This window comes from Hakea prostrata, chromosome 3 (genome assembly GCF_041222555.1).
Source record: "Hakea prostrata isolate BN-2017 chromosome 3, UWA_Hpros_2, whole genome shotgun sequence".
NCBI classification, from domain to species: Eukaryota; Viridiplantae; Streptophyta; class Magnoliopsida; order Proteales; family Proteaceae; genus Hakea; species Hakea prostrata.
In genome coordinates, this window is record NC_142602.1 from 65,510,820 (window position 1) to 65,535,356 (window position 24,537).

Consider the following 24,537-nt stretch of genomic DNA (forward strand, 5'->3'; position numbering starts at 1 on the left):
TTTCTCTAGGAGCAATTTTGAGGGTGGTTTTCCCCTTGGTTCTTCTTCAACACTTAGCCTACACCTGGGGGTATTACCTGATTTCTAGGACCTTCCAAAAGTGCCGTCAATGAATTCTTGATCCACTTTCCATATCTGTCAGTGTTTGAGTTAGATCTTCTTTTGAGCTTCAACAACTCTTCAGCTTCAACATCATCACCATCCACCTCCGTTGGTTCAGGTTCCAATATAATGGTCTATATCTGGATGGCCCACAATTGCCTTTTACTTGCATATTGGATTCTCAAACCTACAATATGAATTTTCAGGTTAGGATCATAGGGGATTTCACACCTTAGCTATCACATTTCAGAGTGCACTAAATGTGATGGAAAGGTTGATTGATCTTAGAAGTGAAAACATATGGTCAGCCCAAATTGCACAAATCGGGGCTTTTAAACACCTTGAAGTAAGTACTGACAATACATCTCAACTCTGCCCATTATTGTTCATATATCATAAAAAGAATGTCTATGATATAATTTCCCTAGAAGAAGGTTGTACATGTGTTGGTTCCCAACAGAATTAATCGTAGACTGGTTCAACAATGAGCTTGGGATGAGAACCAATCATATATTGGCCTCAATTAATAGTATCATGAAAGGTTGACTAATTGGGCAAAAAATGAACCCGGTTCAACATTTTGGATGTGGTTGATAAGATAGGGTGGTTATAGAAGTTGTGGTAGTTAATTGGAGTTGTGGAGGTTCATCATAATATAAAAGTGAGTAGCTATTAGAAGTTGTGGAGGTTATGGTGGTTTGCCTTTCTCAAATTCAAATTGTAAGGGAGTTATGGTAGTAATTAACTACCTTTGGGACTATTTAATGAGAAGAACGTAAGACACACAGTCAACATGACAACAACATTAGATTGATCTTTCCTTTTTTTCCTCTATATCCTTAGAGTAGTTTTTCTTCTTCTTTCTTATTTGTAGCAGTGGTGTAGCATGGTACAGTTTAACAATTAAAAAAGTCCCATGATTTTTTGTTTCTTTCTCCTAAAAAGCATAAAAGTCCTCAACACGTTGAGGTGGAGAGAACTCACATAGTTTGATCGTCAGATTCCTTTGGTTAGTTGCAGACCCTCGCACGCCAATGTGTTCCATAGACAATTTATCCCCAAACATATTTTTGGCACACCCAGTGGGACACTCGCTATCAATGGGTTTTCTTCTCCAAAAAAAAGGGCTGAAGAATGCATTGCAATGCCTTCTACCAACTATGAGTGTTTGGCTCAAGAGGTAAGGGACAAATGTGTTCTAATGAAGATCGCTCACAACAAATGGTTGATTGGATGGCTGAAAAAGATACTTTGCTTCCCAAGTTTATGGAGAAGTTGAAGGTCGAAGGCAAAATATCAATGGAAGTCAACAATCAATCTGTGAACGGTCAACATCAGTAGTCATTAGAGTGTCCAAATGCTGACGGATTAGCCTCTAACAAGGGGCAATCAATAAGTTCCATTACAAGCCAAAAAATCTACATAAGATAGGAGTACTTGGCAAACTATGGCATTATGGGGACCTCGAGATTTTGTGACCAACAAAAATGCCAAAAATCATTCTGTAAATGGTCAGCATCAGCAGCCATTAATTGATCAAAATGCTGACAAATCAGGGGAAAACGACATTGACTATCTCTATTGATAGATACCATTGAATGCTGTCCTAATACGATGCCACTGTAAAGATTGAGTGGTGTTCAAAAGAAGGCCCTTCCACCTAAAACAGTGGCTGTTAGGCTGAAAACAATCAAGAAATTTAGCCATGTTGAAAACGATAAGCAAAACAATGGCCATAGGAGCATTATTAAATGCCAAAGAAGTAAAGAGCTTCTAAGAGGGACCCAATCTAGAATGAAATCTTAGAACCTTGTGCCTTAATAAGGGGCAAGTGCTGCAAATTTTTCATATGATAGAGATTCAATGGGCTATGAGCAAAAAAGGCTTTTTATCATGACAAATTCTTCCATTTTCGTGGTGATGGGAAGTTGCCTTTTGACCACTATTTTGACAATGATGGGAGCATGTCATAAGGCTGAAATTTTGGGATGACGGGAGATAAGGACCAAGAGAATAGCAGCTCGTAGAGTGGAATCTTTCTTGCGAAAGTATCATCTAAAGTTGGCTACACAAATAAAACTTAAAGCCACTAATCATTGAAGTAGGGGGCCAAAATTATACTTTTGTATGTTATAGTGCTACAATGAGAGAAGTGGGCTCTCAACCACCAATCTTTGATGGTTGTGTTAGGATAAAGCCACTCATAAATTCAAGAGGATTTGCTATACCCCTTCTATGATGAGTGGCATTGATTTCTTCATTCAACAGTGGATTGGTGACCAACGATCGACATGGAAAATAAGCAACATAAAGTTTGTAGATGACCGATACAACAAATGGTCAATAGCTTTCGATTGACTACTATAGAAGATGATCAACAGTGAAGAATTGACAGTTACAAAAGACGATCAGTAGTGAGCAACTAACTATTACTGGAAATGGTTGACTGTTACAACAAACCATAAGAAGTAATTGATTGATTGTAACAACAAATGGTCAATAGTACATAGATGACTATTACAACAAACAATTAATGGTACATAACCTACTATTACAACAAACATTCAGTAACAAGCAAATGACCAATATAATGAACAGTTAGTCAATTTGCTGACCAAACTTTGGTCACTCATTGGAGGACAAGTCCATCAAGATAGTATGACACGAGGCACTGCTCTAGCCAACACTCCTTAAATTTGGATAAGGCAATTTTTTGGAGATTATGTGTATGACCACTTGATTTCAAGACAACTAGCGTTTTCAATTAAACGATCATGAGGGGCAATATTGGTTCCCAAAAAATTACCTACCATAGCCCGGTTCAATAATGAACTTGGGACGAAACCATTTCTACATTGGCCTCGGTTAATTGTATCATGAAAGGCTAACCGATTGGGCCAGAGATGAACCTGGTTCAACATGTGGTTGAAAAGATATGTTGGTTATAGAAGTTGTGGAGTTATGATGGTTTTTCCTTTTTCGAATTCAAATTGTAAGGGAGTTATGGTAGTAACTTACCACCTTTGTGACTATTTAAGGAGAAGAACGTAAGAAGAATGACACATAATAAACATGACAACAACATTACACTTATCTTTTCTTTTATCCTTAGAGCAGTTGTTCTTCTTTTTCCTTAGACGTAATAGCAATAGTGTAGCATGGTACATGTTCACCATCAAAAGAGCCCCACGAGTTTTTGTTGCTTTCTCCCAAAAAGCATTAAACTCCTCAATATGCCAATGCAAAGATAACTGAAATAGCTTGACCATTAGATCCCTTGGGTTAGTTGCAGACCTTGGCACTCCAATGTATTCCATAGCAAATTTATGTGCAAAGAACATGCCATATGAAAAAGATATGTTCTTGTACTTGGAATTTTCTTTTTGTTGTATTTTATTTTTTATACATCTTTTTATGACATCATGCTTTCAGTAGCTATAAGGTATTCATATGATGCTTCACATCTCATTATGTTATTATTTTAATATTGTATTGGTATACCGTAATACCCTAGATTGATTAAATAATTAGTGACGTTTGGATCACTGATCCATAATCGAGTCGTAATGCATTTCTATCCTCCGGTCTCTCATACAGTGGAACTAGATTGAATCAAAGACAACGAAATGACCAGAGTAATTATCTGTACTTGGAGGTACTAATGGTTAGATCCCTGTGTGTAGGGGTGTAAACGAATCGGATTTTGATCAGATAGTGGTAATACCATATCCGCATCCTATTATATTTGGATGGATTCGGATAATATCCTATCGATCTTTAGACAGATTTAGTTAGATTCGGATGATAATCGGATAGTTATTTTCTTAAATAGATTCTTCTAAATGGGCATGAATACAGATTAGATACAAGTTTTCGACTATCTGTTGACATCTTTACCATTTTATTTGTGAATGCTAGGTTCAAAATTTAAGAATTTAACAATTTTGGTAATTATTTTAATAGAAAATCTAGAAAAATAGTCATATATCTCAAGTAAAAATTATAAAAATAAGAAAAATAAATCCAAATAAGTAACGTAATCGGATAATTTAATCGGATGGAAAAGAATTGGTAAGAAAGGGTATACCACCTTTGCATCCTATTAATAATCAGGCGGATTCGGATACTGCTAAACAGATGCAATGCGAATTTGGAAGCGGATTTTGGTTATCCATTTACACCCCTACCTATGTGGGATTGAAAATTTGAAGAGAGCCTGTGAGCCCATAAGCTTATTCTACTAATTATTTAATTAAGAGTAACGTGGAAGAAAGATAGTTAATTGGAGGAGAATAAATAGTGATGTGTCATTAGTTCGTTAAACAAAATTATAAATACATTAGTAAAAATAATTTAATATTTTATATCTTCACCCACAAATAAGGGGGTGGGGTGAATGGAAAAAGGATACCCGTGCCCTTGGAGAGAGAGAGGTGAAAATTACAAAAGTGGTTATAGAAATATTGAATTGTAAAGTGGTTATAGAAATACTGAATTGTCTTTGTACTTAGATTTAGGGACCTATTCATACCAAAACAGGCACCCAGCAGGTAAAATTTCTCTAAACCTAGATTGCTCAAATTTATGGTTTCTTAATTCCCTAGTAACTTGATTAGTATGTGGAATTGGGAATCCCTAACTAGGAACCGGGTTGTTGTTTGGTTCGGCCAATTCTGCCTTTTGAAATACTTGCCTTTGCATACAAAATTGATCGTAATTTCTCTGTTTCACATCAAAATCAAGAGATTAAAGAGGAATTGGAAAGAGGACTCAAAGACGTACATTTCTTATGTGTGTGAGAAACCCTAGATCTGAACTAAAAGTGGTCAAAACAGCCGATGAAGTACTAGTAAGTATGGAATCTGGCCGGTCAAGGTCAGTTGCATATGGTACCATACAGAGTGACCCTCCATTGTGAATTGTACATGTCTTATTGTGAATAGATTAGGTTTTGGCATGTTTGGTGATGTAGGGGTAAAATGGGGATTTGGTAAAGGGAAGCATTTGGTTGAAAAAAAGACAAACAAATGGGCATATTTGTGAGTATTATAACTCAATCCATGCTATGTACAATTTTATTGTATTTTTTTAACTTCATGACTCATTTTATGGATTTATGTACTTTGATGCATGATGACATATATAATATTATTTTATTGAGTAAACAACTGATTCAACATATAATTATTCTATGCATGAGATGTGCATAAGTTTTATGATTTTTGTTATGATTAAATAACCCAATGGATTTCTTTAATTATGGATTATTCATTATTCTTGCATTTTAAATTTAAATGCTAAGTTTAATAAATGCAGGATTGAAATAGAATACAAGATATAATGTATGACAAGCACTACCTTTGTAAGTCCTGTTAGGCATTGTGGCCGGAGTCAAAGTGGAAACTGCGTCCAAGCCAATGATAGTAGACTATGAGAATGTACATGGCCATATGCCTAGATAATGACACACTTTGGTGGGGTAGCCACTTTAGTGGTTTAGAGAGATGTATATCCTCTATGGATCTGTGCTTATGGATGTAATGAATTTTTTTTTTTTTTTTTTTGAAATAGTTCAAATATTTTATTTTTAGAAAGGTTTTCTAGATCATATATTATGAGACTAATTGTTTTATTATGAAATTGCATTAACTACTATTTGTAAGGAGATTTATTTTGAAAATATGCATGTGATATGATAGTATGTAGTATGATTATTTTACAATATTCATTGGCTAGTGTAGCTCATACCCCATTACCATGTATAGACATACAATCAAAGGACGAGGGCAAAAACATGGCGATCCAAGAGCAGGTTTGAGAGTCCAAGGTCTCTTTTGATTATGCTAGCTATTTTAGCTTGTAAATGACAATTATATTTAAGTATTTTAATGGTTTGTACAAGATAGTAAATGTTCAGTTTAGTAGTTGACATGGATTTGAAATACGAATGACTGCACTTATTAGTAAACATAATTAGAGTATGTAGTTGCCATCAGATGATCTTTTTTTGATTTTCCCTCTTTTGGTAATTAATGTTTTCGTTGTCACACTTAGATATTTTAATTGTGTTATTAAGAAAGAATGGTTAAATAGAAGTAATTGGCATGTCACCCAATACAGTTTACATGTCATGGGCCTCACCTAGACCTAGTAAGTAGGGATGTGACCAGGGTATGAGATCTCACAAGTCTCACTATTTTGGCTTACCGAGACAAGATGGCCAGCAACTCAAGAGAGTTCTCACATCTTGCCCCGAGATCTCACCATCTCGCGAGATCGCCCTAATATCTCACAAGATGGGGAGATCTAGTTTATTTTGGTCCAACCACTTGGTTCAAGACTTTTAAAGGGCCTTATCTCAATCGAGAGAGGGCTTCTCTCACCTCTCTTTCGCCTCTCTCTCATTGGATTTGCCGAGATCCCTGAAAAACACTATTTTTGCAGGAATTTTGGGGGGGTTTATCTGGAATTTAAGTTGCAACATTCTTTAGGACATCTACAACATCAAATTACCATCATTCAGGCACATTTGAACTAAATCTTTAACAAATGTAAGATTTTCCCCCAAATATTAATTTTTTCGAATAGCATGTCCTACAATCGATGTGTGAGTGTAGTGTAAATACATGTTGATCTACTAGCTTCGATCAACACTTTCATGAAAACAAATTTAATTTTATGTTATTAATTTTTTTATTTAAAAATATAATCTCTAAAAAATAAAAAAATACTTATGATATGAGTATGATTCTAACTTTTGGACTACATTGAGATGGCTACAACACCATGTTGTCATATTTTGATTATCATGCTTGTTGTATTTTTTTTATTTATTTCAAATTTAAATAATTATGAAAAATAATAAGTTATAAAAATTTCCCCCCCTTTTTTAAATGATGCTTATGTTATGTAGTTTATTTTAAAAATACAAACATGTTTGTTTGAGCATTGTATATATGTTATCTTAGAACAAAATGTGAGTTTTGTTGTTCTTATAAATTGTTTTTATATGTTTTTAATTATCTAAAAATTATTCTAATGATTATTTGGGAACATTCATGTATGTATTTGGGTGGGGTGCTGTAGCTTAAATGACAACTAGTGGGAGTGGTATCGGCATGGGCCCCAGTACATTGCTTGGCAACATGGGGGTCCATTGATTGCCGACAAGAAAAATCCTGATGCAAATATTGTCTCAAGACCTTGAATTCTGGTTGTTCAACCAGATTAAAGCAACACTTGGCTAGTGGCTACAACGATGTTTCCAAATGTTCTAAAGTTCCTTATGAAGTGCAATAAGAAATTGTAGCAACTTTAAAGGGAGGGAGGGAGACAAATAAAGGATGCAATGGCACAAAAGCAAAGGAAATTTGAAGATGCAGTGCTACAGAGACCTTTTGTTGACATTGATGAGGAGTCAGACGATGATGAGGAGAGGATGACTATAGGTATTGAGTCACAATCCGAATAGAAACTGATTAATGTTGCAATGGAAACTAGCGGACAATCCTTACATTTTGAGAATGTCAGGCAGTATAAATAGACAACAGGAGCAAGTGGTTTGGGGTCAGGTCATCCATGCCACCTAGAATAGTTATCACGGAAGTGAGGGAAGTGAGAGGACTAAAAGGAGGAGGAAGACTACACATTTTGATGCCACATTTGACCAAGGCCTCATCCCTCTTCAAGCATCAAGACACCTATCAAAGAAGTATCACACACACACACACACACACACACACACACACACACACACACACACACACACACACACACACACACACACACACACACACACACACACACACACACACACACACCACACACACACACACACACACACACACACACACACACACACACACACACACACACACACACACACACACACACACACACACACACACACACACACACACACACACACACACACACATATATATATATATATATATATATATATATATATATATATATATATATATTTTGCTGGAGGTAAAGAAGGCAATAGGGAGGAGAAAGCTAGGTTGGTGATCAACAAGTTCATGCTATACAACAACATTGCAACCAATGTAGCCAACATACCATACTACCAGGGGATGATCAATGCAGTTGCTAGGGGCGTTTTAGGGGTTAAAGGCCCAACATCTTGGGAAGTGCTGATTAAATATTTACCAAAAGTAAAGAAGGAGGTGGAGGAATACAATAGTTCATTGAAGGAACGATGGGTAACATATGGTGTTATTGCGATGGTTGATGGATGGACTGATCCTACTAGACAACATCATTAATTTCATGGTAAACTGAAATGGAAAAACAACCTTCATTAAGTCAGTGGATGCCTCAAACAAAATCAACAATGCTAACTACCGATGCAAGCTTCTTAGGCAAGTGGTCCTCAAGGTAGGGCCACACAACATTATCTAAACTGTCATGGACAATGGTGTTAACTTCTAAACCGAAAGTAGATGATTATTCATCTACTTCTCACATTTTGTGAATAGCTAGGACATTGTGGAATATCCAAAAAGGCATTTTAGGAATTGGTCTGATTCTATCTTTGTTCTTCTGTTTGAAGAAAGGAAGGATCCCAAAGAATTGATCTTTCTTTTAGTTGTTGAATCTCTCTTTGATTGATCAATGCGTGATATTCCGAACCCTCAACCCTCTTTTCTAGGTTCATTGATATTGAAGCAATTGAATGCACTTCTAAGACCTGTTCCACTTTTGGAAGTCCTTGCGTTATATCGCCAAATCTCGATTTTTCATATATAAATGTAACTAATGTGTCTCCTCCATAATGGCCATGAACGCTCTATTGAAATGTTGATAAAGAAGAAGAGCAGTAGGATTTGCCTCTTTTGGACACCATGTGCAGCACACTCGATTGATCTCATGTTGAAGAACTTTGGGAAGAGGAAGTCAATTAATGGTCTGGTTGAGAGGGCGAGAATGGTCATTAATTTTATTCATAACCATGGTTATGTGTGAAAGATGATGAGGAACCATTAAAATGGTGATGTAGTTAGACCTGGATTGACTTGATTTGCCACCAGCTATGTTGCTCTAAAAAGCTTCCAGAAGAAAGTGGTAGGTCTTTGGCACATGTTTGCTATTGAGGAGTGGTTTAGTTAGCATGGATGTAGCCCTCATAATGCAGTAGAAATCCAACGAACCATTGCTGATGATTCCTTCTAGAGGGAACTGAATTGAATAGTGGGCATTTTAGAGCCTATTGTGTTTGTTTTAAGGATGGTGGATGTGGAGAAGAAGTCCACATTGGCCCCCATATATTTTGCCCTCTAGCAAATGAAGGAGCTGGTAAGAGATGCTGCCCTTGGCTCCTACAAATCCTACTCAAAGATCATCAATGATAGATGGGAGTTGCACTTGATGCATCCTTTGCACTTGGCTGGTAAGTCACTTTAAGTCTTTAAGTTATTGTTGTATACTTAAATTTACATCGTTATAAAAAGTAAATAACTAAGTCACTAACCAATTTTTTTATTTATTTCTACAATACAAGTTTACTACCTCAACCCAAAGTAACACTACAAGAATAATCTAAGGCTTGATGTAAAGTTGATGAATGCGGTGCAAGACGTGGTGAAGCTCGTGCCAGATCCTGTCATGTAGCGGGCAGTTAATGGAGAGTTGATAACCTATTCAATTATTTCTTCAACTTCTAGCATATACAATACAATAATTGAACAGTTGGTGTACAGATTAAGGAGTTCAAGGATGCCTCCGGGAGTTTTGGAAAGCCTTTTGCAGTTGCAACTAGGCATAAAACTGATTTTGGTAAGTAGTCCATTACTATAAGTGAATAAGTCCATAAGACAATAACCTATAAGTTATATAAGATGTAATACTTAAAAAAAAGATTTAGTTGCCTAATGCATTCTTATATTTGCTTATGAGCTGACTGGTGGGTGTTATACAGATCTAGTGCACCAAATCTCAAGGACATAGCAATTAAGGTTCTCTCAAGACTTGCTCATCCTCTGGTTGTGAGAAGAACTGGACCACCTTCTTAGTCATCCATAGTAAGGTACAAAATAAATTGGGGAGTAAGAGGCTCGAGGACCTAGTATATGTGCATTACAACATGAGGTTGAGAGTATAGCACTTACAAGATGATATGGATGACGAAACTCCAGACTCGATTGAGTTGACTGATATATTCCACGAGCCCCCCACGAGGGATGAGGAGGACGATGTCATATATCAGTGGGTTAGGGATCAAGGTGGCCCAATGATGGATGGGCTAGGAGGATAGCTGGATCCTACTATTGTTCCTGCCATGGGCCTAGATGTTGTGGTTGAGCATATATCTTATGATGAGGGTCAGGTTGCTATAGTTGCAGCAGTAGGACCAAGCGTACGATTTGTGGAGCCACCTAATCAACTTGAAACAATTAAGGTGAGGTCAAGTAGTGGGAGTTCAGATGATGCCGATGATACTATCCCTCCAAGTTAGCCTTTGAGTCATGGAGTAGTCAGGCTGATGGTGTAGGCTGGCGGAAGTTAGGCTAGTCAGCAAAGGGAGTCACCTCCACCAGGTCTAAATCATCCAACACATGAGATGCAGGATACGAGCCCTAGTTCCCATGCCGCCCAGACTTATACTAGGAGTAGGAAGACCAGATCGAACAGGGGACAGAGAATGATTATGCAAGAATGCAAAATCTTGTATCGAACATAGGGAGCATGAGCATAGATCATAGTCACAATGGTTCACAATAGCAAAGTTGGCAGTCGTTGGAGTTTCCATACGGGGATCACGTCACCAGGTTAGATTACATTGGGTATTCTTCTTATAGAGGTCATGCTATTCCTCAAGACCCTACACTTGGAGAGTATGCACATGGGAGTGAAGGTGAATTGTTGATTAAATGGTTCAAAAACCCCTACCCATATGTTTAATAGTAGCATGAACAACAAGAGCAACAATGGCTCTTTCACCCACCCATGATTGATGATTATCCCAGAGTGATATTCCTATAGTATTTTGACATAAAGACATATCAGAACAACATAAACTGATATATAACATACTATAGTGATGAGTTGACTTGGGAGTTGTATATGTCCATTGTTCAGAATCAGTAGATGGAGAATGTTGAGCGATACCAAGTAGTAAACTAGTCATCAGGTTTCAATATTCAAACTTCAGACTTTTACATGTGCAGTTGTGTTACTTGTGTACAACTAATTTAGTACTCTAAGTCCTTACCATTTATTTCAATTGAATATGTGTTGCATCCGTACATGCAAGTGCACGAGGTTGCCCAAGTAATAAAGAGGTAAGATAGATATTGTCCCACGAGGATCGAAAAAAGTAAAAATTACGTACTAGCTTTAAGAACACCTATAATTATCTAGCTAAATGAATTATGAAGGATTAACTAAATTATTGATTAAATTAACAAAACATGAACGAAATAACGAACTTGCTAACACAAATCAAACTTAATGGATGAAATTACTAGGGATTTGATTTCATCAAACATGATATAGATTATTGATTAATTCCCCCTTTCTCATATAACCAACTTAATCTCCCACTTGTCGACGAGAATTCCCTAAGTTAGATTGCCTTATCTGTAATGCTTGAGGATCCCTAATATATTAAACCCCTCTACCAGTTAAAGTTAGAGAAAATTTAATATATTGCATTAAACACAAGAAACTCATAAACAAGTCAAACAAACCATCTAACCTGTTATGCTTTAGATGTAATTTGTCATTCTTCAATTATAGGTCTAGTATGCATTCCTTATTGTTACATGGTCGAAAACACACCACGAGATTCATGAAGGTTGATCAGACATTCAGACATTAAGAACAAAATTGAAGAAAACAAGAGGGAAGAATTGAATTATATGCAAGGGGAATAAAATCAATAACTATCTCATGTAAGGATCCTTCTAACCCTAGTAAAAGATACTTAAAACATTACAGAAGAAGAAGAAGAAGAAATATTTAAGGGAATCATCACTCTAGGGTTGAAGAAGAGACTCCTAGCAACTCCAAAATTCATTCCAAAGCAGCTCCAACTCTCCAAATTCGTCCTCTGCAGTCCTCTAAAGCCCAAAAACGTTTTTTCTATTGCTAGAGTATGCTTCCCTTTTATAGATTGATTTTCTAGATTATATGGGATATGATTTCTAACAGTTTGAAACAAAATTTGAGTTCCTAATCTGACTCAACTAGGAAATTCAATTGTCCAGGTGGCGTATAATTCACATTGATTTCAAGTGCTCGAATGCACAATCCTACCGTTGGATTTAAAGATCAAGAAGTCATGAAGCTCTTGTCCAAAAATCAGGTCGATCGGATGCCGGATGACTATCTGATAAATGACTTGATAGAAACTAGACAGAGCACACTTAAAAACAAGATTCTTCCTTTTTCTTTTTCTGAATAGGATTCTTTTTCTTTTTCTTCCCTTCTTTTATCAACCTTCAAACTCCACTAATTGCCTCAAGCTAACCCTTGTTGTTGAAGGAGTCCAAGTACTAAGATGATTCACTATAAACATAGATAAATATGAATCAATATTTACCAGGATAAATATAAATTACGAAAATTACTTAAATTTAGAGAGAGTGCATATTATGCTCATTTACATGCGGTGTTATGGCAAAATGATACAAAATAAGTGTGAATACATGTAAGCTATCCAATTATTACTCAAAATAATATGCATAAAACAAACTTATCAATATGTGATGTGGCCTTATATTTGTATTTATTGGGATGGAGGACAATGATGTTGTGTGGCAACACGGTGTTGCTGCAGATCCACAAGGCCAGAGATCACATACAACTATTACAGAAGAGCCCTCGATGGAGGAAAACGCCAATTTAAGCAACATTTGGCTGGTGGTTATTGTGATACACTCATATGTCGTGTTGTCCCTACTCCTATGAGGGAATATATGGTAGCCCACCTCATGGAGATGGAATGCCGATGTGTAGTTGCTGGTGTATGACGTGGATGTGGACCTTGTGGTCGTGGTGTTGCTGGAGCTAGTGGTGGAGCTGATGCTGGAGAGCCTAGAGTTGGTGGTGGAGCTAAGGATCTTGATTGAATTTTTAGGATTTGATCCCATTCCATGATTGTCTTGTACTCTTGTGAACTTATCACTTATGAATTATGATTTATGACTTACTAAACTTCTAAAGTTGTAAAATTTTGAAAGCATTTAAGCTCTTTGATGTATTTGATAGTTGATAAACTAGCTTTTCATTTATATGCCTTAAATCTTCTACATTACATGTTGTCTAACTTTGCATTCCCCAATCTTACAACATTTCGGTTTGACACATAGGGTCAACTTAGAAGACATACTTAGGTTATTTTCTCACAAATCCATGTCCATCAGTATGTTCAAAATGCCTGAGATAGGCTAAATACCAAGTTTCAGCCGAACCGGGACCCTAAAACCCACCGAGATGGGCCATCAGGTTGATGCCAAGAAAACCCCATGCCACATTTCGACCGACATCTCGCAATCTCAATCAAAATCTCGATTTTTCAGGATGGCAAGATCTTCTACCATGGGCATGACAATTTAAGCATGGCATAAGACTGTCGAATAATTTGACACATAAAAGTTTAGATTTGTTCTCGATGCAGAAGGGAACTATTTGAAGAGTTACAATAGTTAGGTTTCATTCGTTCCTTGGATTCGATGACTATTCTAAGTTTGTCTCTCGTTATTTTAGTTGACCCAATGATTATTGATAGTTCTTTCGGAACTTTTTGAATCTTGGATTCTTTTGCTATTGGGAGTCTATGGTTTACATCTAGTCTATAGGGGCATGTTGGAGATAAGCATGGACTCCTATATGTGATAACAACCAATTCAGCTAGGGTTACTGAACTCTCACATGCGATGATAGAGTTGGACTGAACTAAGGTTTCGAAGAGAGAGTTGCATACTCAGCCAAGTTTGACTAGGGTTTCCAAGAGAGAGTTGCACAGTCAACCAAGTTCGACTAAAGTTTCCAAGATAAGGTTGGACTCCTACAACAACCCAAATACTTGTGACCCTAATCTAATTACTTGTCATTACTCTATATAAGAATCTTATTCAAACTCATCTAACCACAATACGAATCATGTCAGGTATCAGTTAGCTTTTATAGAAAGCATGTATACCACAATAAGAGTAATTAACTAAAAATGGACTACAGTGGACGTAGATGTCATTGACCATCCAACCACTTAAACCCCACATGTACATGTCTCTTGTGTTTGTTGTGCCATTCCATCTTTAGTTGAAATAAAATTGTCTTGGAATAAAATTGTCTTGGATGCCAATGGAGGAGTAGTAGGATGGTTAGGAACCTGCTTCTCATTGGAGAGGTCATGGGTTCAACTCCTACCGGCGGCATATATAATATCTCCTATCCCCATATATAAAAAGCGCCTTTGTACCAAAAAAAAAAAAAATTTGTCTTTGGAAGTTTTTGTGTGTGTGTGTGGGGGGGGGGGGGGAGCACATTAACATATCTTGTGATAATAACCAAGGGTGGTAGATAGGGAAACTCATTTTCCCCTCCTTGCGATGCGTTTTATAAATAACTTTATTTTAAGTTAATAAAATGAAAGTATTAGGTTAAAGTTCAAAGACCTTAGAGAATACAAAATGAACATTTTTATACCCAAAAAAAATCACTTTCTTTCACAGCAAATCAGGCTAATCAGCATAGAATGGACACAAAAAGTAATTATTACCAAAAAAAAAAAAAACACAAAAAGTAATTCAATTTCACTGCTCAGATAAAGTGAAGAATTAAAAGGCTATGCCGATGTGACATGATAAGGCTAAGTGGTACTTGTGTGGATATTATTAGGTTTTTTGTGGAAATTTTGGATATTAATTTTCCTGTTATGTCCTCCTACATTTACATAACCTTTCATTGAAATAGAATATATTCAGACATCTTTCCCTTTATTTATTTAATTATATGTGTGTGGGGGTAATCAGGCACCTTCCTTTTGATGAGTTATATGAGTTATTTATTAATATATTTTAATATCCGTTAATCTAGTCGGATAAGATTCTACTTGTTGAGATTTACCCTATCATCTGTTATGTTTTTCTAATAACGAATGAATAATCAATACTTACAATTTGATAAACACAAAACTATGTGCTGCTATTTCGTTTTGGTTATGCACATCATTGATAAAAACAAAGCTTGAAAAAAAGACTTCCGTACAAATAAACTTTCATTATATAGTCACTGCACTGCTCCTTATTACAAGGGCCAATAACATGGAAAACATAAATTTATTTCAAACAACAATGAAAATGGTACAAGAAGCGAAGACGCAATTAAGGAAAACAAATCAAAGCTTACTTAGAGTACTTAATGAAAGCAACATGAGTGCTATTTGAGACCTTAGTGAGAGTTCCAAGCTCAGGAGCCAACAAGCACTTTGAGGATTCTTCCCTGTAAAAGAAGCCCAAGCATCCACAATCCTTGTTACATTTGTCCCTGCACTCACCAACCTTCATTGGTCCATCTCCCTCTGTGTACCCGTTCATGAAGTGCTCCACACCCACAACTTTGTAATAATCAATAACCTTTGTGGACTTAGTACTCCTACCTTTGTTGCAAGTAGGCAACACAGGTGAAGCACAACTACTCTTGCTCCAACCGAGCATGCCCTTTTGAGTTGGGCAAGCCACACATTGATCATCTTCACAAACTCCCAATGACCCACATCTCGTAGGCAGCTTGCATTCACTCTCCCTCCCTTCCCTATCAAAGAGGGTATATGTGATCTCCCATGCCCCCCAATCAACTTTGTCGTAGTAGGTGTAGGTCTTTAAGTTACCGTCATATCCCACTCTCAGCATAGAAAGAGTCGCGTTGTACTTTGGCCGGGCTAGAACAGAAGACCCAGAAGAGACATTGTTGAGCTCTTTGTCGAGCGTCAAATCAAAAGCATAGCCTTCGTCCGTATCAGGTGCACAATTGAAGAGCAAACGCGTCAACGTTGCACCCTCTTCGCCTCCATTATAATAAAGCAATGGCTTGGCAGAATTCTTGCTCTTCATATACAGGGCCCATCGCTTCTTCTCCAAAACTAAACTGAAAGCACCTTCAGAGCCATCGCTGTAGGAGAGACGACTAACAAGCTTGTTAGGTCCCCCAGAACGAAGTGATTGACCCACCAAAAGTGTATCAGTTGGGTGATCAAAACTCTGCCACACAGACCTTCCCTTCTTATCATATAACACCAAGTTGCCACTGGAGAACAACCTTAGCCCAACAACACCCTTATTGGCGGTGCCAGTTTGCCATGCGACACTTCCGTCGGCATCAGCGAGAACGAGATTGCCGTCGGTGCCAAAGGTTAGAGTGGCATTTTCTTTGACTGGGTTTCCACGGTTGGCATCCCAAACCCAACGCATGATTGACTCAGAATGACGATTGCCCATTCGAAGGCCAAGAGTGAAGGCATTGGGTGTGGTGTTATAGAAGCAGAGAGCAAAAGGAAATGTTTGGAGATCTGTAACACGGTAATTTGCATCGTACTCAACAATGTACTCGCCAAATTCACCTTCATTTATGAATTTGAAGGTGTTGGAAGCAGGCACAGCTGCTAGAGCTGTTAAAGGTAAGATGGTAATGAGGAGAAAGAAGCTGAAGAACCCTATCGCAAGTGGAGTAAAAGAAGACATTTTGCTGGTGCTTGAAATCTGGAGAAGGAAAGCGTCTATTTATATACGCAGGAAGGCAGGAAGGTTCATAGTCTCTGGACCTGAAATTTTTAAAAGAAATTCTGAAAATGGGATATGGTTTAACGATCAGTCAAGGATGGGTGGCTTTCGCAATGAGAAATAAAGAATCGGAAACGCTGGCATAGGGCCCATGGCACTCCTAGTGTATGTAATTTGTAGATAAGGGACATGGATCTAGACGGCATAATTTTTCCAAGTTCCAATGGTCTCATTCTTAAATATTTGCAAAGAAGGCATCCAAACTGGACTTAAACAGGAAAGGAATTCATAGATGAAAAATCACATGATGTACTGTCTTTTTTTGGCAAGAGCATGATGGACTGTGTCGGTGAACTTCATTTAGCAATATACAATGTACACTTGCCTTTACGGGATATTGATGTTTATTTTTTGCACAACAACCTTTTCTGGAAAAGAGTACGATATGTTATTAGGTCCATTTTTAGAAATAGGTCAATCATTTTTTTTGGGATAAATGATACATATTCATCAGTCACATTCAAAGGTTCATATTAAATTATTTTAATTTTTTTTAATTTTCTTAATCTTACCTCAATGTTTAGATATGGCTGATAGACATATGTCCTAAATTAAAAGGAAATAAATAATCTACTTCTTTATCATAAATGGGTCTCATAAAATTCTATAAGAATATATAGGAATAAGAATGTTATAATTATAGTTTTGTTTTAGGAAAAAAATGAAGTTACTTTGGAGTTAAATTGGATCATTATTAAAGGCAATATCAATCGGATGATCATGAAGATTCTCCCGCATGACCTATGTTCTTTTTTAGAATGAATAAAGGAGTGATGCGTCCAAAATCTGCTCAGCCCTTGGATCTTCATGTGATGTCCTGCAAAACGAAAGCGTCAGATGTGGCCCGACCGCTGGGGTCGGGAGTCCACCTCCGAAGGCTAAGTCAGTTGATGAACTTAATCACAAACGGCTCTGCTAGAAGCACAGAGCTAATGAATGAAGAAACGGGAAAGGTGATCTAGATAGCAGGACGCTGATAGTTTGGATCTATCAGTATGTATCTGAACCTGAGTCTCAGATAGTATTCTTTTTGATCGATTGATCCGTTCCTCTCACCTTGTATGGTAGTGAGGTTTATATAGAGTGTACCTTTGAATCTCCTTCGTTGGATGCACTCGAGCCTTCTTCGGGTAGTCGTTGGATCTTATCAATGAGATCCGTTGAGCGATAGACTTCTAGTTTGGGCTAGTAGAGGACTCCTGAGATAACCGTTAGGTTATGCGATAGTTATCCCTTTGATGATGATTATCCGCAGCCGTCAGTTTGAGTCTGCTGTCATCAGGGTGATTACCCTAATCCATAAGTAAGATTAGGGCACGCTTGCAGCCGAATAATCTTTCTTCTTCAGCAAGCCATCTTCTGGATCCGGTTCGCTCGGGAGCTATTCGGTTTTCTCCGTCTCGACCGGGGTCGAGGGTTGGACCAGGTATGAACCCGGTCTGATCATAAACTCTCCATATCAAGGAGATTATATTATATTGTACTCTATAGAGAAATTAATAATCTATAGATCTATCTGTTGGAGTTATCCAAGCCAGAGATCAGTGGCGGAACTAGGATTCAATATTGGAGGCCGAAGAATAAAAGTCCATATAACCTTCCCGTTGGACAAGTACTAATGTTTTTTCGCCATACATATTGTGTGGGCCCTTAAAAGATTCATTGGGGGTCCCACCTATGAATTATTTTATTATATTAAGAAATAGGCCCACATATATTTTATGAGGCCCACACATATTTGAGAAATATAGGTAAATTGTTGATAATGATACTTTTTTTTGACCAAATATAGGTAAATTAAAGCATTTATAAAAAAATGACTTCAACCCTAAGAATTTAGATGCAAACCAAAATTTTCTTTGGTAGTAGATACAAACTATTTTTTTTTAAAATTTTTAATAAGAGATGCAAACCAATGGTAGTTAGTTATCTTAGTAACTATAGACATTTAATTCACAGTATAAAATCAAATAACAAAAATTGTAGAAGAAATTAAAAAAAATGAATAAAAAAATGAATAAAAAAAATGAAAAAAAAAAAATAAATAAATTGAGAAAGATAAAAGAGTACCTAATTGTGGAAAAGGTTTTTTTTCCAAATTTTTCTTAACCACAATTATAAAAAGGGAAGAGAATAAATAGGAAGAAAAGAAGAGGGAGGAGATGGGAGAGAATAAATAGGGATAGATGAGTTAGTCTCTAACGGGTCGATCTCAAGGAGATATGCCACTTAGAATTTAATCTCTTAATGGTAATGCAAAAGTGCAATGATTCAAAGATTTTAACTAATTAATTAAATTAAACTAGCGGTCCTAATCCATACATCTAATGCAATCGAATTGAGACGAAAAATAAAGCAAACATAACCAACGCATAATTAATAAAAGGCAGAAAAAAATGTGAACAATAAATAAAGAAAAATAAAAGGGAAGTGATCCGAGTGTCAGCTCTGGATATAGAGGAAGGGGAGTATAATTATAATGACTTTGACCGTAGACCTTTTGCAATAGCTTACAGTTCGCCGATCGGGAGAACGGATATTAGAGAAAAAAATTGTAGAAAGGAAATAATCAAAGTAATAAAAGGAAAAAAGGAAACCTTAACCAAAGGGAGGCACGACCGGAGACATCTTTGATCAAAGACCTAGAAGAAATGAGAACAATAAACAAATCCTGAAAGTAAATCCTAAATCAAGAATATGGAGGGGAAGATAGAAGCGGGAATGGAGGGGGGATAGAAGATTATTGAAGAATATTACTTACTTGCATCTTTGAACTTCAAATAATAAAAAAGAATTGAACTAATGATTCGAATCTCAACCAACCCTATTAACCAGATCCAAAATAATGTAGATCTACAATTGCTAGACCCAGAGAAAAACGAATCCTCAAAATTGAAACTTGAACTTGAACTTGAACTTGAAATTGCATTACATAGAAAAATAAACCTAAACATTCAATCTAAAAATTAGAATCTTATAAAAGCAATAAGAGAATACTAGAGAAAGCCTAAATAAACTACAGAGGAAACTAGAGAATGCCTAAATAAACTACAGAGAAAAGAAAGAGTGCTTCTCATCAGCTCTCAAACATGTACTCCCTTGATGGAGTATGCTCTCATTTTATAGAGTTTACATGAGATATGAATCTTGACAGAGTTTAAATCAAACTTAGAGTTCCTATCTAACTCAACCAATTAGGGTTTTGGCTTACTAATCGCACTGACTTAGAGAGATCAAATGCACAATTCGACCGTTGGATTTGAGGATCAAGAAGTCGTGAAGCTCTCCTCAAAAAGTCAGCTTGATTAGACACCGGATGACCATTCGATGAAGGGCTTGATCGAAATTGGACTGAGATATTCAAAAATGGAATTTTCCCCTCATCCTTCTCTGGAATATAATTTTTCCCCCTCTTTTTCTTTCTTTGATCAAATCCCAAATAGAAAATAAGATATTGAAGTATGCAAGGACTCTTTTCTCCATTAGGACTCTCTCAATAATACCTCTGTAGATTTGATTGATAATTTCTAATCTCAGCCGTAGATCAAAATTTACTTCTTTATTTCTAAAATATTTTGGAGTTGGCCTATAATCACATCTTTAGCCTATCATGCTCCAGATCAGGCCCATTTTTGCACTTGAGAAGTTGAACGGACTTTTTTACATGTAAAATTGCATGTTTCATATCCAATACTCTAAATGTTTGCTTAAATCTTAAAAAGTCCTAAAATCTGCAAAAACAACATAGAACCTAATGTACTCTAAGTGTGTAAAATGCATGTTTTATGCCCTAAGATTTCACACATAAATGTGTTCATCAGATTCCCCCACACTTAGACTAAGCTTGTCCTCAAGTAAGAATAAAAGGAAAAAAATACTAATGCAGGTAAGAAACTAATGTAACAAAATAAAATCCTAACTCATTTTCATAGGAATCACGATTACACTTAGCAAGTGCAACAAGCCTTTAAACCACTAGGTTACCCCTAGAGGACGAGTTTTGTCTCGTGGATGTTTGCAGATAATATACATCCAAAATTCCAATTCAACTCAAAATAAAACATTGCAAATTTAAACTCTAACAATTGGTAAGTATTCATACAGGATTAATAGCTATGACAATTTTTCTCACCATTGATTTAACATCCCCCACACTTGAACTTTATTACCCCATATTGATTCTTGAGACTAAGCATATATCTCAATCAAAGACTCACCTTATATCTTTCAAGTACACCTCTCCTTTAAGCAAAACCACTCATAAAGTAAGGGGATCATGGACTAAGGTTTTGAAGTACTTTTGACCAAACAATTTTACCAAGGCATTGATGACACTTGTATTTATCTCTCTCTTTTCTTTTGAGTAGTGAACTCTACTTTACTCCACTACGGTTGGCTTGAATGACATGGTGGAGCAAACACCAAAAACCCAAGTTACTTTGTAGCTTTGCTTGGCATATGCCCACATAGACAGTGATGCAAGAATTCTTTTCAATAATCTCATTCCTAAGAGTTTCGATAAAGTCACCTCGATTCCTGAGTCGGAGTGCCTTGTCCAGTTCCAAGGAATTCAACTTTTACTTTCTACTCTTTTTTCTATTATTATTTATTATTTTTTTTATTAACTTTTGTCATGCCATACAAAAAATTGATCTCAACTCCTAGCCAAAGAAACAAGGACCCACAAAACCTATAGATGGTCCAACGCCTTAAGTTAAGGGCCTTTTATTTTTCTAAGGAAAGTCCCATTTCAACATATATACAAGTTACCTTCCTCTCAACAGGGTTTTTATGTGTTCACAATGGGTACCAAAATCACTCTCATTTCACACATCATAGCAATTGAAAGAATATGTATACTAACCAAAAGTCAAAGTTAAAATATACAAAGAAGCAATTCCCCCCCCCCCCCCACTTAAGTAATGTAATGTCCTCAATGCATGCATGAAAGAATAAGGGCAACGCAAAAGAGGGCATACCTTGAGTTTCTCAATCACCAGTGTAAAAAGGCTCATAGAGATCAATGACCTCTACACTATCAACACTTGGTATTTCAAGGAAAGGCTTTAAACGTTGACCATTCACTTTGAAATTTTGGTTAGAATGAGGATCAAATATTTCCACAGCACCATGGTTAAAAACACAAGGAATAATAAATGGACCTTCCCATCTAGTTCGCAATTTTCTTGGGAACAAATGTAGCCAAGTGTTGTACAACAAAACCTTATCACCAAGCGAAAATGATTTCTTAACAATATACTTATCATGAAAGATTTTAGTTTTAGCCTTGTAAATCTTTGAGTATTCATAGGCTTCATTTCTAAGTTCCTCCAACTCAGATAGTTGGATGCGGCGATGGATACCCGCATCATCAAGATTAAAATTCAACTTCTTGATTGCCTAGAAAGCCCGATGCTCTAATTCAATTGGGAGGTGACAAGCTTTACCATACACTAAACGGTATGGGGATTGACCCAAATCCATCTTATATGCAGTTCTGTGGGCCCATAAAGCATCAATCAAACGGTTTGACCAATCCTTACGAGTGGGGTTAACTGTCTTTTCTAAAATCTACATAATTTGTCTATTGGAAACATCTACCTGACCAGTCGTTTGCAAATGGTATGCAGTAGCAAGCTTATGGGTGATTCCATATTTTTTCATCAAGGTCTCAAAAGGCCAATTACATAAATGCTTGCCTCTGTCACTACTCAAAGCACGAGGAGTGCCAAAATGAGAGAATATATTTTCTCTTAAAAACTTGACTACCACTTTGTGACCATTTGATTTACAAGCTATGGTCTCTATCCATTTGCTCATGTAATCGACAGCCAACATAATATATAGATTCCCGTAAGAATTAGGGAATGGTCCCATAAAATCAATACCCCAGACATAAAAATTTTCAACAATTAAAATCGGATTCAGGGGCATCATGTTCCTTTTGGTCACTCGCCCAAGGGATTGACAAGCTTTGCAAGCTCTGCAAAAAGAAAATGAATCCTTAAATATTGTAGGCCAATAAAACCCACATTGAAGCACTTTTTCTACAGTTTTCCTAGGCCCAAAATGACCCCTATAGGCATGATCGTGGCAAAATGGAAGAACAGCCATTTGTTCATGCTCAGGTATGCAGCGCCTAATGATTTGATTTGAACCCATTTTAAACAAGTATGGATCATCCGAGAAAAATATGTTTCACTTGTGAATGGAACCGATATTTATCTTGGGTGGACCAATGGGATGGGGTTTCATCGGTCACAAGATAATTGACAATATCTGCATACCAAGGTACTGTGTTTACTGACAACAATTGATCATCTGGAAATGTCTCTAGAATTGGACTCTCTTCCTTTCTAGAATTAGAAAGGCGGGATAGATGGTCTGTAACTAAATTTCCAGTTCCCTTTCTGTCCCTAATTCTAAGTCAAACTCTTGTAGTAGCAAGACCCAACGAATGAGTCGGGATTTTGCATCCTTCTTATTTAGCAAATATTTGGGAGCTGAATGATCAGTGTAAACAATTACATGACTACCTATCAAATATGAGCGAAACTTCTCTAATGCAAACACAACAGCCAAAAATTATTTTTCATTTGTTGTATAGTTAAGTTGTGCATCATTGAGGGTTCAACTTGCATAAGAAATCACAGTGCATCTTATTTAGCCTTTGACCTAGAACTGCCCCTAAAGCATAGTTAGAAGCATCACACATTAACTCAAAGGGTTCTTGTAACAACCCCCGTATTTCTAACCCTGGACCCATATTGCAGGTCCGAGAACCCGAAGGTTTAGTCGGGTTAATTTGTGGAGTGTCCGGATAGAAGTTCATGATCCATACCCTGAACCCATGGATCTAGATTCTTTTGGTGAAGAACCTACCTTGCTTGGAAGTTGGATATTTGGAAGGCATGTGGTGTCTGGAGATGTCCGGAATGAAGGTAAGACCCCCCTCACGTGTTAATTAGGGTTAGGGTTGTACTTGGGTTTCAACACCTTAAGCAAAACACCCTTGTATAGCAATATACTAGGGGGCGGTTGCTAGTGGCAGTTGATTAGACCAAGTGACTGCTTGGTCCTGGTTGCGGGGTTTTGCCCTAATTTGCCCCAGCAGACCTCTATAAATAGCAACCCTCGCCCATTTGACGAATGTCTCAACCGAGTTTTGGAACCCACTTAACTGCCTCTCATCTGACATTTGGGATGCCAAGGAAATTAAGGGAAATCATATTTTCCCCTCATTATTATTGTTGTTACTGCCATGTAGTTTGGATTATTATTACTCTGAAAACATTTGTTTTGGAATTTGCAGTGTATTTTCTAGGTATGGAGTTCATAGCTTGTCTGCAATATTATTTGTAAACCAGACAACAAGTGTGCGGTGTCAAGGTTCAAAAGATCTGTCCTCCCTCACACAGTTCTATAAGAGATTGACAGGTAGGGATCCTTTGAGAAAAAGGCATTAACTCCATGCTCCTCTTTTCCTTGTTTAAATTTGAGGACCTTATAATATTTGCTGCCTCAAAATCAGGGTTTGAGCCAGTTGGATATTTTGCTGTGGATCAACCTAGTAGCTTTGGAACTGAAAAAACATCCACTTAACTTGGGATTGTTCTTTCAAGAGAGG

At 36.9% G+C, this 24,537-nt stretch overlaps 1 pseudogene; it reads right to left on the bottom strand.

Moving 5' to 3' along the window:
* Positions 1-15,277: 15,277 nt before the first annotated feature.
* LOC149022784 (epidermis-specific secreted glycoprotein EP1 pseudogene) lies at positions 15,278-16,840 on the bottom strand (annotated as a pseudogene).
* Between the last annotated feature and the right edge of the window lie 7,697 nt (positions 16,841-24,537).